At 36.6% G+C, this 15,570-nt stretch overlaps 1 long non-coding RNA gene across 1 annotated transcript; it reads right to left on the reverse strand.

Annotated features, from left to right (window-relative positions):
- Positions 1 to 9,333: 9,333 nt before the first annotated feature.
- Positions 9,334 to 10,329, reverse strand: LOC145579332 (uncharacterized). The gene is made up of 2 exons (XR_014099137.1): positions 9,998 to 10,329; positions 9,334 to 9,547 (listed from the first exon to the last, which is right to left on the reverse strand). It is a non-coding gene; the product is annotated as an uncharacterized LOC145579332 (long non-coding RNA).
- Between the last annotated feature and the right edge of the window lie 5,241 nt (positions 10,330 to 15,570).

Consider the following 15,570-nt stretch of genomic DNA (forward strand, 5'->3'; position numbering starts at 1 on the left):
TTTGCCAAATACTCTTTGATTTTGTCGAAAGCCTTTTGGCAATCATCATCCCATGTGACTGGGACATTCTTCTTAAGCTTCTTGAATATAGGTTCACATATTGCTGTGAGCTTTGATATGAACCTACTTATATACTGCAACCTTCCAATGAAGCCTCGAATCTCCTTCTCATTTTTGGGTGGTGGCATGGCCATGATCGCTTTTACTTTTGAAGGATCTATTTCAATCCCTCGAGAATTGATCACATATCCAAGTAATTTGCCTGACGTGACTCCGAATGCACATTTTGCTGGATTTAATCTCATGTTGTACTTACGGAGTCTTTTAAAAAACTTGTGAAGTGCAACGATATGGCCTGGGCGATCTTTAGACTTGACAATCATATCATCGACATAGACCTCCACCTCTTTGTGCATCATGTCATGTAACAATGTTGTAGCTGCTCTTTGGTAGGTGGCACCCGCGTTTTTCAACCCGAATGACATTACCGTATAGCAATATGTACCCCATTACGTGATGAATGTGGTTTTCTCCATGTCTTCTTCGGCCATCAATACCTGATTATATCCGGCGTAACCATCCATGAATGACAGGAGTGCATGGTTTGCTGTATTATCGACCAGAATGTCAATGTGAGGTAGAGGGAACCCATCTTTTGGGCTTGCTTTATTGAGATCCCTGTAATCAACACACATTCTGACCCTTCCATCCTTCTTTGGAACTGGAACCACATTTGCTATCCATTCCGGATACTTGGATACTCTGATGAAACCTGCGGCCAATTGCTTCCTGATTTCTTCCTTGATTTTGAGAGCCACACCTGGTTTCATTCGGCGCAGTTTTTGTTTGACAGGCTTCATACCTGGAATGAGTGGTATCGTATGCTGAGCTATATCCCTGTCAATTCCTGGCATATCTTGGTATGACCAAGCAAATACATCAACAAATTCACTAAGCAAGTTAATTAGCTCTTTGCGTTCATCTTGACTTAGTGTTAATCCAATTTTTACTTCTTTAACAGTCGTATCATTGGAAATGTTAACTGTTTCTGTATCTTCAATAACTGTTGTTTTATTTTCGTGTTCTTCCATTGCTTTTATTATTTCTTTGTCATTTTTATCATTAGCAAAGCAATATTGATCAGGGCTACGGGAATGGCACGCATCGTAAGCAAAGGTACTCATTTCATTGAATTCATTGGCTAATACATCTAGAGAGGCAAGGTCGGCTGCGACCTCACCATAATTATTAGGACTAGAAAGAGAGGACTCAACGAGAGACTCAGGGTTGAACTCTATAGCAGAAAGAGGGTCGGCCTCAGACTCTAAGGACCCGTCTACAGACTTAGACTCAGACCCAGACGACTCAGACTCATCACGCATAGGACCCTCGCCAGCGGTTATTTCCAACTTCTCTCCACTCGGCGTAGTGATCCTCAATGTCTTGCGCCATCCCCTTGAAATGTTGTCAGCTTGGACGATTAACTCGGAGGGGTCAAAATCCTTGTTCGCTATGACGGCTTGAACGAGCTCGGAGTTATCATTGCAGACCGGCTTGGATTCATTTTTCTCCATTCAAAAAAGAAGGTTGATTCCCAGATCATCAGAGTTCAGGCTAGCTGGCTTCTCGGCTATGGAGAGCTCTTCATCGATGAAGTCACAATCGAGGAATACCTCAAATCCCGGTTCACGGATCCCATTATGGACAAATGGTTCAGGGAATTCATAGCATTGGAAGTCTTCCCCTTCTTTGATGTACTAGCCATTGAGGGTGAACGGATATGGATCCATGGCCATTTCCGTCTTCGTGATTTGAGCGTTGTTGCGAGCCTTCATTTTCAATGCAGCTTGTTTCAGATCTTCCTTTGTTGGCTTGAATCCCAAGCCGAAAGTATCCTTCTTGAGCGCACCAGGATGGCCCCAAGATTTAGCCATTTTCTTCTTGAGCCCAAGGGTCATTCCAGGGAAGTGACCTTGCTTCTTCAGAATGGCGTTGATACTGGTGTTTGAATAAGGATCGAAGTCGAGATGGCACTTTTCCTCTTCTTCGATCACAAGAACATCATCTAGTGAAAACCCCCAAAGATCTTCATCTTCTTCGTCATGTTCAACATGGACGATAGGAGTATCAATAACTTGAATGCGCATAGGAGAAGCATCGATAGTAATCGGAACCCCTCCAACTATGGCTTTCACTTTCTGGTGAAGCGATGACGGAATCGCCTTTAGCTCATGAAGCCAAGGGCGTCCTAACAACAGATTGAAAGAGGCCTTAATGTCCACCACCTGAAATTTGGTGCGACGTTCAATGGCCCCAGTAGTTATATTCAATATGATAGTACCCACGGCTTGACGGCGAGTATTATCGTAAGCTCGAATCCCTTGAGTGGAGGGAGTCAATTCTTCATTCTTTATACCCAACTTCTTTGCAGTACGGAGTGGGCACACATTGATTGCAGAGCCATTATCAACCAGGCTCATAGGAACATTCATCTGCCTACACACTACAGTGAGGTGTAAGGCCTTATTATGTTGGTCCCCTTCCGGGGGTAGATCCTTATCAGAAAAGGAAATCAGATTGCTAGTACTCGGCAGCTCAGTAGTGATAAAGTTGACCAATCTTTGAGGAGTCATGTCATCATCGACTCCTATTTTCACCAGAGCATTCATCACAGCCTTTCGATGCTCGTGGGAAGTGGCCAAAAGCTTCCATACATTCATCTCCACCTTGGTCTTTTGCAGTTGTTTGACCACATCGCTATTCACAGGGTCGATGGGATCAACTATCGGATGTGATTGTGGTGGAGGTGGAGGTGGGTTAGGTTGTTGTAACCGTCCACTTCTGGTGAGAACCTTGACCTCAAAGTCCCCCCAAACATCTTCACTGGTGCCGAGAGATGAACAGGCTATGTCTTTGAGATAGACGTCTTCATCATCACTATCCTAGATCCCATTCACTTCTTCAATACTTGAGATAAATACAACTTCCGGCAGAGGTTCATTCACAGGTTGAATGAGTATTGACGGATCAAAGGAGACTTCATCTCCCATGATAGCCAAAGCATCAGAAAGAGGACCTGTTTGAATGTTAGGCTTCTTGCCCCCTGGAGGGACAGGAAGTTGGTTAGCATTAATCAGGTCTTGGATTGCATCTTTCAGCCTCCAACACTTCTCAGTGTTATGACCCTTGCCTTGATGATACTTGCAATAAGCATTGGGGTCATAGGTAGCGGTCCTATTCTCAGGTCGAGGTTTTGGAAATGGTCCGATTGGCATAATCAGTCCCTGACCATGCAAACGGTCATAAGCAGCATCATAAGTCATTCCCAAAGGCGTATAAACCCTCCTTTTCCTTTGGAATCTTTGAGGAGGAGCATTAAGGGCCAGCACATCATTGATGTTGATATTATTGGTAGCATTATTGGGCTTAGAAGACGAAGAAGAAGGAGTGTCGTTCTTCTTGTTTTTCCTAGTGCTTGTGTTATTGTTACTACCAACAGACTTCATCAGTTCATCTTCGATATTGATTCCAATATCGTATACAGCTTCAAAGGTACTTAGAGGCAGAAACTTTAAGTGTTGCTTGTACTTATGAGTCAGATTGGCAATGAACAAGCGAACCATTTCCTTCTCCTTGGGAGGATCCACCAAGAGCGCAGCTGTTTCTCTCCACCTGCTTAAGTAAGTGGTGAAGCCTTCATTCTCTTTCTGTTTGAGAATGGAGAGTTCACGTTCAGAAGTCTTGGCCTGGATGTTACACTTGTACCGATTCATAAAGCTTTCAGCAACATCCTCCCAGGTCGCGACATGCTTGGATTCCAAAGAATAGAACCACTGTTGACAGGCATGCTCTAAGGAAAGAGGAAACACCGTATGGAAGAGTGTCACATCTACTCCCTTAAGAGCCATAGTTGCAGAAAAAGCCTTCAAGTGGAAAAGCGGATTATCAGTAGGCTTGAATTTAGGAATGTCAGCAGTGGAAAACTTCTCAGGAAGCTTCTCTCTTATGGACGAAGAGGCGACAGGCTGTTCCACATAAGTGAACTCTTCAGAGATCTTGCTCATCTGTTCCTTGATCTTGTCCATTGCAGCAGTAGTGACATTGTTTTGATTGTCTTGCTCTACAGTGCTGACTCTAGTGGTGAGTGTTTGCATCATGTCAGACAATCTTTCGATTGTCCTGTTGAGGTTCTCAATGTCTTCCTTAGTGGCCATTGGTTGAAAGTAGACTGGAGATGGATCTTGTGGAGATGATTGAGGTGGTTTCCTTGTACGCCTCTTTGGTATAAGAGGTTGTTGAGGTATGGACTCGAACCGTAACAATCTACCCCTGCTTCTTGTCCAAGTGTTGTGACACCGAAACAAACACACCTTTAATGACCAAACTTAACCTTAACCTATCCGGATTAAAAATATATATATATATATATTTTATTAAAAAACTATAATTTTGAAACTCTATTTTTTTTAAAAAAAAACATGGGAGGATACCATCCGACTTACTCCGAAAAAAAAAACGACACAAAAACGAGACTTCCCTAAAATACGGTCAAAAAATGGTGCATGACTAAAAAAAAAGTGTGTGAACATGATATGTGAGTGATTAGGTGAGGTTATAGACGCGTGTTTTGACCGTATAGCTAGACACGACACAAAACTGGACACAGCATTCGCACAAAAATCGAAAAAAAAGACTGACAGGACACTTTCTTGGGCACCGTGTCACTGTACAGATTGTCGTGACACGGTGCAGTCTACCGTCAGACGGCAGGCAGCCCCGTGTCACGGCACTGTTCACCGTGGCACGGCAGAAAATACTGTGACACGGTGCGCAGTTCCAAGTCAGTTTTGTGATTTTTTCTAGATTTTAACCGATTTTAGGTCCGTACTAATTTCTATGTGAGAATAAAAACCCTCGGTCGTGGGTTAAACAAAAAGAGCAAACACATGAGGGTTAGCACCAAACAACCACATAGCATTTAGGCACGATGATGTAAAAAAAAGTTCGCAACCTAGAGTCGAGATCTATGTTCAACTATTGGTCAAGCTTTGGGTGTCAAAAGGGTACCATGGTTAAGAGTTTGGACGCGTTAGCAAGGCAGCCTCCCTTGAGGGTGTATGCCAACGGGCGGCTCCGCGAGTTCGTGATGAAATCGAACTCGACTCCATGGTTTGGGTGGATTTAATAACTCGGATGAACCCTTATTGCCATGAGCGTTTTTGGGTCGATAGAGCTTAAATCCCCCGGGGCTAAGACGTCTGTAGAACACATACGTTTTTTCAGAAAAATCGAAGGAAGTCGAATGTGAGAAAAGAAAATAAGCCACCGGACTGATTTTAGGACTGCCGTGACACGGCAGAAATTCCCGTGTCACGGTACTGTGCACCGTCAAACGGTGCAATGTACCGTGACACAGCAGATCCTGCCGTGACATGGCAGTCAGAAAATCTGACTGGTGCCCTGTTTCCTTTTGCGCGCAACCAAGTTATCCAATTTTTCCTACGGGACAGACCTGAACGTGACGTTAAAACGTCTATGCAGATGCAAAAATGCCAAATTAATCACAGGAATATTTTTTCAAGAATCTTTCAAGTCTCATCCACTCATCTTAATTAAATACCGATCACTCAAATCGATAAATAATTAAGAATCCTCCCCAGTGGAGTCGCCAAATTGTAGGCGTCGTTTGAAGTGCGCCTACGTTAAAGCATGTGGTGAATATGCTTGGCACTCACAGGAAGTGGGAATTGACATTACGATTAGGGACAACGATTAGGGACAAATAAAGTAGGGAGCCGCCAACAAGTTTTTAAGGAACTTGTAAACCGTTCACGGATCATAAAAGGCAACCACGATAAAGGGACAACGAAGGCAACAACGATTGACCCGTGAAGGTTACACCCCATTCATAATCCATGAGATTACTAACTCCATATGGTTCGGAACCACGAAAGGAGGATCGGGGATGATGGTACGAAGTGAGTCATGGAGTCACATTCGCCCGTATTGGCCTCTACTCGATTCTTATAGTGAAAAGCATTCCTGTGATCTCAAAGGCATACAAACAAAGATTCAATTCGCTCCAAACTATTATTTAACTAAATTGGTTTAATATTAATGCACACATAATTCTAAAATATTGGTGATCACTTCAATTAATAATAAGATTAAAAGGGATCCTAAACCGGTTGTCCAAATTATCTTATTAGGCGTGATTTTCAATTACATATTCCCTTTAGCATGCAACATGGTGATCAAAATAAATATAATAAAACTAACATTAATATTAAAACCAATTTAATCACAATTCCAACAACATAAAATCGTTAGAGAAATAATAAAAATAAAAGGAGCATGATCCTTACTTTGAATCTGTTTGTTTGCAACTACAAAATAATAAACGAGTTAGTAACTTCAAGAAAATAATAAAATAATAACTAAATTAAATTAAATGAAATAAAGTTGATTTTGGGGCCAAACCCTCAAACAGTTCTACCTTTCACGCCTTGGCTTAAGGACAAAACCTCGAGTAAAACATGGAATCCTTTGAGTGCTTAAAGAAGGAATTTTGAAGTGAAAAGGGTAGGCTAGTGTTTAGGTTAATAGCATAGAAGAGAGAAAATAAAAAATAATAAAATTCTCGGTGCCCCGTTCATCAGAAATGAGGGGGTATTTATAGGGAAAATGTGCCGAGGGAGCACACGGAACCCTAAAATGATAAAAACCCTAAAAAATTATCCCGTGACACGGTCAGACTGTACCGTCAGACGGTACACTTTCCCGTGACACGGTACACTTTTGGAGTGACGCGGGAAATTTTCAGAAAACGGGATGAAAAACGCAATAAGGGTTTACGCGGAAAGGACACGGAACGTCCCGTGTCACGGGAAGTCCTACCGTAAGACGGGAAGCATTCCCGTGACACGGTGGTAGTCTGCCGTGGCGCGGGAATTTTTCAGTCTATTTTCCGTCTAAATTCATTTTTAACCCTAATTTCTTTCGGCTTTTAAAGTGCCGATTGATAATTTCGGGCTTTTATCTGACTTTTATTATTCGGGCTAAAATAAGAAAATAATTAAATAAAAATAAATAAAAGGTTTGGGCCAAAAATAATAAAATAATAAAATAAAAAAAGGTTTGGGTTTAAAATAAGTTGGGCTGAAATTAAAACTATGCTTTTACCAAACATCAAGACTAAACCATGGACCGTTCAAAAGTATGAATTTAATAAAATACGATTTTTTTAAGCACTCTCGGGATTAAATACTAAACCCGACCAATAGTGGCGGTGAAAGGTTATTTATCGTCGGGTTTGGTTTTGGGGAGACATTTTTAGGTGTATACAACTGCCAAATACATGACATTTAAAATTTCTTGTCTAAAGATCTGATCTCATTACTTCAGAACTGCTAAAGCTAAAAAAAATATGACCAGAATATTATAGATAATTAGCAAAGCCTCACATGTTGAATTTTGACAGGTGCATGTGTGATTGTATGCCTAATCCTAAATTCAGGGAGACCATTTTGCTAAAAATTTGTTGAAATGCTAAACTGATACACATCTACTTGATTAAAATTTGAGCAAAATTAGTTGTGACAATTTGCACATGACAACCGATGATTTCATGAGATTTCTTGGTCGGGTTCATATAATTTCTTAGCTTGTCTGATGCTTCTAAATTTCAGTATACTTACTGTTAGAACCACTTATAATTAAACATGTCTTGTTTGATCTGAATATCTGATATCAACCCTTGATTTTGCCTATATTTTAGTTCTGACTAGAAATTCATTTTCAACCTACGTTTATGCACTAATATTACAGGCTCATCTCTCATTAATTTCTATTTTCTATATAGGTGCATGTACGCGTACGATAAAGAAGCAAGACTTCAGCGCATAAGAGCGTACATAGACTTGATAAACGAAGCAAAACAAGAGGAGCTTCTTAATATTTTCAGTGCTGAACCAGCACTTGAATTAGAAGATCCATTGCCAATCAAATATAACAACATGGCAGAACAGACCTTGAAAGAACTTGGAGCCCCTAAAACAGGAGAAGATCCTCTCTGCATTGTCTTTCCGGAACTAGAGAATCCCCTCAAACTGAACTCAGGTTTCCTTAATCTTCTCCCTAAATTCTATGGGAACCAGGTGAGAATCCTTATAGACATTTAAAAGAGTTTAAAGTTGTATGTTCTTCTATGAATCCCGAAGGAATAGAATAGGAACATATTAGATTGCATGCTTTTCCTTTTTCTTTGCAAGATCCTGCTAAAGAGTGGTTATATGAGCAACTTCCATCTAGTTCCATTAATTCTTGGGCAGAATTGGAAAAAAAATTTCTTGAAAGATTCTTTCCTACAAGTCGTATAGGTTCTATTAGGAAGGAAATTTGTGGAATTAGACATAATAATAATGAGTCTTTATATGAGTACTGACAATGTTTTAATAGGCTTTGTTCATCTTGTCCACAACACTAAATAAGTGATCAATTGTTAATTCAATACTTTTATGAGGGTTTGTTACCTAATGATAGAGGTATGATAGATGCATCTAGTGGGGGTGCATTAGTTGATAAAACACCGACTGAAGCTAGAAAATTAATCTCTAATATGGTTCAGAATACACATCAGTTTAGTACTAGAAATGATTTTAAAAGAGTAAATGAAATTGATATAAGTGGTATTCATAATCAATTGCAAGAAAATTCTCAACAAATTGCTACTTTGACTACTCTTGTTTCTAAAATTGCTAGTAATGAGTCTAAATCTAGAGTTTGTGGTGTTTGTTCTGATTTTTCTCATGCTAACGATGAATGTCCTACTTTACAGAGTGAAGATGTTAATGCCTTAGGAAGTTTTTCTGGTCAACAAAATAGGAAGTATGATCCTTTCTCACAAACTTATAATGAAGGTTGGAAAGACCACCACTACTACAAAAACATGAATATAGAACGCCTAAAACATACAATATAGAACGCCTCAGAGGCGTTCTTCTGAGGGGGTGCCCTATAAAGTCTACAGAACGCCTCAAAGAGGCGTTTTATATCTAACACAATACAGATCGCCTATCTAAGATAGGCGCTTCATATTTAAGGTACAAAGTGAATAAACAACAAGGATAAGAGAGCGGTCATCTTAAGAAAGGAGCTCTATAACTACATAAAACCAGAACGCCTATCATAGATAGGAGCTCTCTATTCCTCTCTTATTTAAATAAAAAAAATATTATATAATAACAATAGTAATAATAATAATTTATTATTATTATTATTATTATTATTATTATTATTATTATTATTATTATTATTATTATTATTATTACGTAATAAATAGAACATAATAACAACATTTTATTTATAAAAAATTAAAATACAAGTATTTCAGTCCTTTGAGGAAAAAAAAATTATGTTACAACAAGGTTTCTAACATAACTAATTAATTAATTATCAACACTTTTGATCGAAGTGCATCTACTTGAATTGCACCGCAATCATCCACAACCAGGCCAGCTCGCTTCCACCAACCTCAAAAATAGAAAACCTGCACCGTATCAAACACCCGCAAATCAAAAGTTTTAAAATCAGAAAATAATCCCAATTACATCATATAAATCAATTGATAAAAGATAAAATTCAGAATTTATTACATGTAAATCAACTAATAAGAAATGAAAATCGGATTATGACATGAAAATCAATTAATAAAATCATGAAAATCATAAATTTTAAAACATAAAAATCAATTGATAAAAGATGAAAATCAGAAGTTATGAGTTTATAACATGAAAACCAAAACAGATCTAAAATACTCGTAATTGAGAAATAAAATAAAATTATAAAATCAAAATCAACATTTTGAATTAGAATTAAATCATGAACTATAGATCGAAAAAAAGCCCATAAAAATCATATTAATTACTTTAAAACAACCAAAAATCGGATTTAAACATTAAATTCAAACACAAATGATATTACCCTTCATATACCGTACCTTTATGCATCTTTAGACTTCACAATATGTTCTATAGTAGCAACACCTCATTTCAACTGACCCAGATCTAGCGACGACGGCTTATATGACTCGATCGACGGCGGCATCAAATTAAACTTTTGAAAATTTGAGGGAAATGTTACAAAAAAGCATGCGTTAGTCTTTGATTTTGAAATTGAAAAACAAATTTACTAGCCTTCTAGTGGGGTTTGAGAGGAGATAATAGAGGAAGAGGAATGGAGATGAGATGAGAGAAAGAGGAGAGAGAAAGACTGAGGGCAGCGTGAGGTTAGAGAGGAGATAATAGAGGAAGTGGAATGGAGATCAGAAGAGAGAAAGAATGAGGGCGGCGTGAGGCTGATGAGTGGAATTTTATTTGCTAGGGTTAGAATTTTATTTATTTAGTTTTTTTTAATCATGTTAAAATTATATAGATCGCTTAACTTAGAAAGGCGTTCTCTATCTATAATCATATTTTCTACAAAACATCTATAGAACGCTTAACTATGAGAGGCGCTTTATAGGTTTAAACATACAAAGCACTTATCTTACATAGGCGTTCTATAGAATGCTAGAGATCGCCTATCTAACTTGACAGTTCTATATTATGCGTTATTTATTCTCTATTTTGTGGTAGTGCACCCTAATCTAAGGTATGGAAATAGACCACAATTTCAGCAGTTTAATCAATTTAAGCAACATGGTCAACAAAACCCACTACCTAAAACTGCTAGCCCTTCATTAGAAGACTTGGTGAAACAGTTAGCAAACCAAATAGGACAGGTTCATGATCATTGTGTTGAATATCAAAAGAAAACTGACATTCACCTACATCACATAGACACTCAAATAGGTCAAATAAGCACTACTCTGAGTAATTTGGAATCTCAACTCTCGAATAGACTTCCTTCCAAATGAACATGCTAAAGCTGTAACACTTAGGAGTGGTAAAGAGTTAACAGAACCTAAAAAGAAGAATAGAGTAGTAGAGAAAGAAGTAGAAGTCAGACCTAAGGATGTAGTTAGTGAGAGTAAGGAAAAACATGATAAAGAGAGCGAGAAAGAACTTGTAGGGAAGGGTAATTCTGATGTGAATTTTGATGTTTCTCGTTTTAAAGATGTTCCTCCTTTCCCCTCTCGATTTGCTAATCTAAGAAAGAAGCTATGGACAATGAAATTCTAGAGACTTTTAGGAAAGTTGAAGTTAATATTCCTCTTCTTGATGCTATTAAGCAGGTGCCACGCTATGCAAAGTTTCTTAAGGAACTTTGTACTCATAAAAGACAATTTTGCCCTTCTAAAAAGGTAAGTATGGGGGAAAACATTTCAGCAGTAATTCAAAAGAAACTTCCCCCTAAATGTAAGGATCTTGGCATGTTTTCTATTCCATGTAAAATTGGTAACTCTATTTTTGAAAGATGCATGCTAGACTTAGGTGTTTCAATCAATGTCATGCCTAAATCTGTATATGATACCTTGAATGTTGGTCCTTTGTCTAAGACTAATGTGGTTATCCAACTAGCTGATAGTTCTAATGCATTTCGTTTGGGAGTTTTAGAAGATGTACTTGTTCAAGTGAATGAATTAGTTTTTCCTGCTGATTTTTATGTGCTTGATATGGGTAATAGATCTGATAGTGTTCCTTTATTGTTGGGTCGACCTTTTCTAAAGACTTCTAAGACTAAAATTGAAGTTCATGAAGGTAATCTAACAATGGAATTTGACGGTAAAATGATTAAATTCAACATATTTGATGCTATGAAATACCCTAATGATATCAATAATGTTAGTTTTATCGATTCTTTTGATGCATGTGATTGGATGGCTCAAGATGTTTTTGATGAGTGGTGTGAAAATTTGTTTGCAAATGGTGTTTTTGGTGATGTTGAAAAAACAGAATTGGTTGATTCTTTTGTAGCATCGTCTGATGTAATTGAATCTGATGTTTCTAATGGATGTGAAAAATCTTTGCCTTATGTTGTGCCTAAATTGATTCCTTCTATTGTTAAGCCACCTGAATTAGAATTGAAACCCCTTCCCTCTAATCTGAAGTATGCTTATTTGGGTGATAATGAGACTCTACCTGTGATTATTTCAAGTTCTTTAAATGAATCTCTAGAGACTAGGTTATTGAATTTGCTTAAAAATCATAAGGAAGCCTTAGGATGGACTTTAGCTGACATAAAAGGCATTAGCCCCGCTATGTGCATGCATAAAATTTTCCTTGAAAAAGATGCTAAACCAACTAGAGAGGCTCAATGTAGATTAAATCCTTCAATGATGGAAGTAATTAAAAAGGAAATTCTAAAGTGGTTAGATGCAGGAGTGATTTACCCTATTTCCGATTCCCAATGGGTAAGTCCAATTCATGTGGTACCTAAAAAGAGTGGAATAACTATTGTAGAAAATAATGAAGGAGAACTTGTCCCTACTAGAGTTTCTAATGGATGGAGAGTTTGTATTAACTATAGGAAGCTTAATCAAGCTACTAGAAAAGATCATTTTCCCCTACCATTTATTGATCAGATGTTAGAAAAACTTGCTGGACAATCTTTTTTCTGTTTTCTAGATGGTTATTCAGGTTACACACAAGTACCCATTGCCCCTGAAGATCAAGATAAACCCACTTTTACTTGTCCTTTTGGTACATTTGCTTTTAGAAGAATGCCTTTTGGTTTATGCAATTCTCCTGGAACATTCCAAAGATGCATGATGAGTATATTTTCTGATTTGATTCAACAAGATATGGAAGTGTTTATGGATGATTTTACAGTTTTTGGTGATTCATTTGATAGATGTCTTCATGCTTTGTCTCAAGTTTTGAAAAGATGTGTTGAAACTAACCTTGTTTTGAATTTTGAAAAGTGTCATTTTATGGTAGAACAAGGTGTAGTTCTTGGTCATATTGTTAGTGCCAAGGGTTTAGAGGTTGATAAAGCTAAAATTGATGTCATTAGTTATTTGCGCCTTATCCTACATGTGTAATCCCCCGTATTTTTAAATTTTTTATAAATGAAATTTTATTTTATTTATAATATTTATTTGTTATTTTTCGGAATTTAATTTCAAAAGTTTCAAATTATTAATCTGGGTCGAAAGTTACTTGAACAAATTATTTTATGCACCTTTATTCTACAATTTATGTCCAATCAAACAAGCCTAACCCATTTGTTTACTTAATTGACCCATTATTTTTATGAGGCCCAATCTTCCTTTTTACCATATAATAATTCTCTCCTATAAGTACCCCATGAATCTCCAAAATTTTCCCACACAAAAAGGTTAGTCTTATTTTCTCTCTCCTTTGTTTTATTAATTTGTATAATTATAATTATTGATTTATGAATTTTTATTTTATTTTTTGAAAGTAATTTAATTAGTATCAAGTTGTATTTTGATGATTAAACTATGTCATAATTTTCAAATTTTGTAAATTTTATAATCTAGGGTTTTTAATTATTGAAAATCATGATTTTAGGGTTTTTATGAACAATTGATTTAGGGGTTTTATAGTAATGATGTTTTGAAATTTTTGGTAATTGTAACTACTAATTAGTTTAACTTAATTCCATATTATTTTGAACACTTAAATTCGTGTTTTAATTTTAAGATTTCTGTTCGTTAATATTAATCCCGTTTTAATTCCGATCAGGTTTTGAACTCATCCGATTTTGATGAAAAAGTAGTGTTTTTCATGTGGAAACAACGTCTTAAGAAAGATTCACTACCTATGGTAGTGAGCACCACCCTTTCGTGGCCAAATTCAGCCTCTAAATATGATTTTCGGGAAGTTTTTGATTTTAACGAAGTTTTTTTTATACTTAAAATATTATCCTTGAGTTTGATTAATAAAATTAATTATGTTTAAAGTTAATTAAGCATAAATATATGTTTTTATTGAAGTTTTAAGTGTTGGAAATAGTTTCTAAGTATTACTTTTGATGTTTTATAAAGAGGGTTTAATCACCCATTAAAAAGGGAGATTATTAGGGGTTTTTAAATAATTTTAAGATTTTTATTAAACTTTAAACTTTCTGCAATTTCATGTATAAGAGTGTATTTTAAGGTTTTTATGAAGAAAATTTAAAGCACTATATATAAGCCTTTAATTTTAACTAAAGGGAAGGTTTTAAATTAAGTGTTGTTTGATTTGGATTTTGAAGGTTTTAAAGTAAGTTAGTATTGCTGTAAATTTGATTGATTGGGTATTGATTGAGATGTTATTATTTGGTTTAGGAGAGGAGTTTATTGAAGGTGATTTCTAGATAGTAAAGTGGCATACCAATTCGTTTATTCAAGGTACGTACAAGTTACGAAACCTTGCTTGTAGGTGCATGTTTAAGGACGGATCGAGAACTTAGAATCATGTTAGGAACTTGTGGATTGGTTGAAATTGTATGGTAGTAATTGTGGTTAATGTTTGATGTGACAGTTGGTTTTGATTCAAGTATGAGGATTGTGTATTAATTTAACTTGTAAGTATTATTTATGCATTAACTTTGCAAGATCCGCTTAGAGGCAAAGGTATGTGAATATGTGGAATGATTTATTTATTACTCATTCATGATTATTGAAATAGGATGAGTAAATGAAAAATTCAAGTCTTATAAGACGAGGTTAAGGTTTTGGGGTGCCTTATGCACTCAAGGTGTTTATACACCGAGGTAGTAAAGGAATAAATATAAATGTTGCTTGTCACTGATAAATCAAGAATTGAAATGGGAAAGTTGTTTTACTTGATTGAATTGATATTGGATTGATTATATTGTTTGCCTATGAGTCATCACCAAGTCTAAACCTGTAAATCACGTAAAGTGCAAAATGGATGAGCAATAAAACTCTGGATTGGTGCACTTCTGGAGTAATGACAATCAGGGGTTGGGGTACATGGGGTATTAGCCGTGTATTTGTATCGAGGTCGTCTAATCTGCGAGTCTCCTATTTTAAATATTTTTTTTTAAAACTAGGAGTTAGGTGAGATCTCATACTAACTACGGTCACGGAGTCGCGCCTGTGGTCGTTGGATGTTTGTTGATGTTTCCGAAAGGAGGCATGGGGTTTTCTTTTATTGATGTTCCAAATGGAGCATGGGTTGAACAACCTTGTCTATTGCGTAATCCAATGAATAAAATAATTATTTACCTATTATTAATTAATGAAGTCTTAGTAATATAAATAGTTGAGTCATGTGTCGAGTCTTTAACTAATAATGCGTGATGATTGATTGTTAGTAGCATGTTAGGGATTTCTTTTATGTTTTGCAGCTTGTATGTACTCAGCTTTGCTGATTGCGTGCTTTTGTGTGTGTCTTTCTTTGGTCATGGCCTTCGCCTTTCAATGAACCTGTGACGATCCAATTTTTACACTTGTAATATTGGGGAGAAGATTAACCACATGTTCTTACATATGCAGCATTCACATCAGGGTTATGGGATTTTGAGGGGAGAGTTGGTTATTATTCGCAGTTTATTTCGTTTCATAAGTTTGAATTTATTTAAACCCTGGTTTTATTTAATTACTACTTTTGTTGGGTTTTGAATAAAGGCCTTAATGGTTCCAAGTTGTATGACTTA

The sequence above is a fragment of the Chenopodium album genome, chromosome 1, assembly GCF_948465745.1.
Source record: "Chenopodium album chromosome 1, dcCheAlbu1.1, whole genome shotgun sequence".
Taxonomy (NCBI): domain Eukaryota; kingdom Viridiplantae; phylum Streptophyta; class Magnoliopsida; order Caryophyllales; family Amaranthaceae; genus Chenopodium; species Chenopodium album.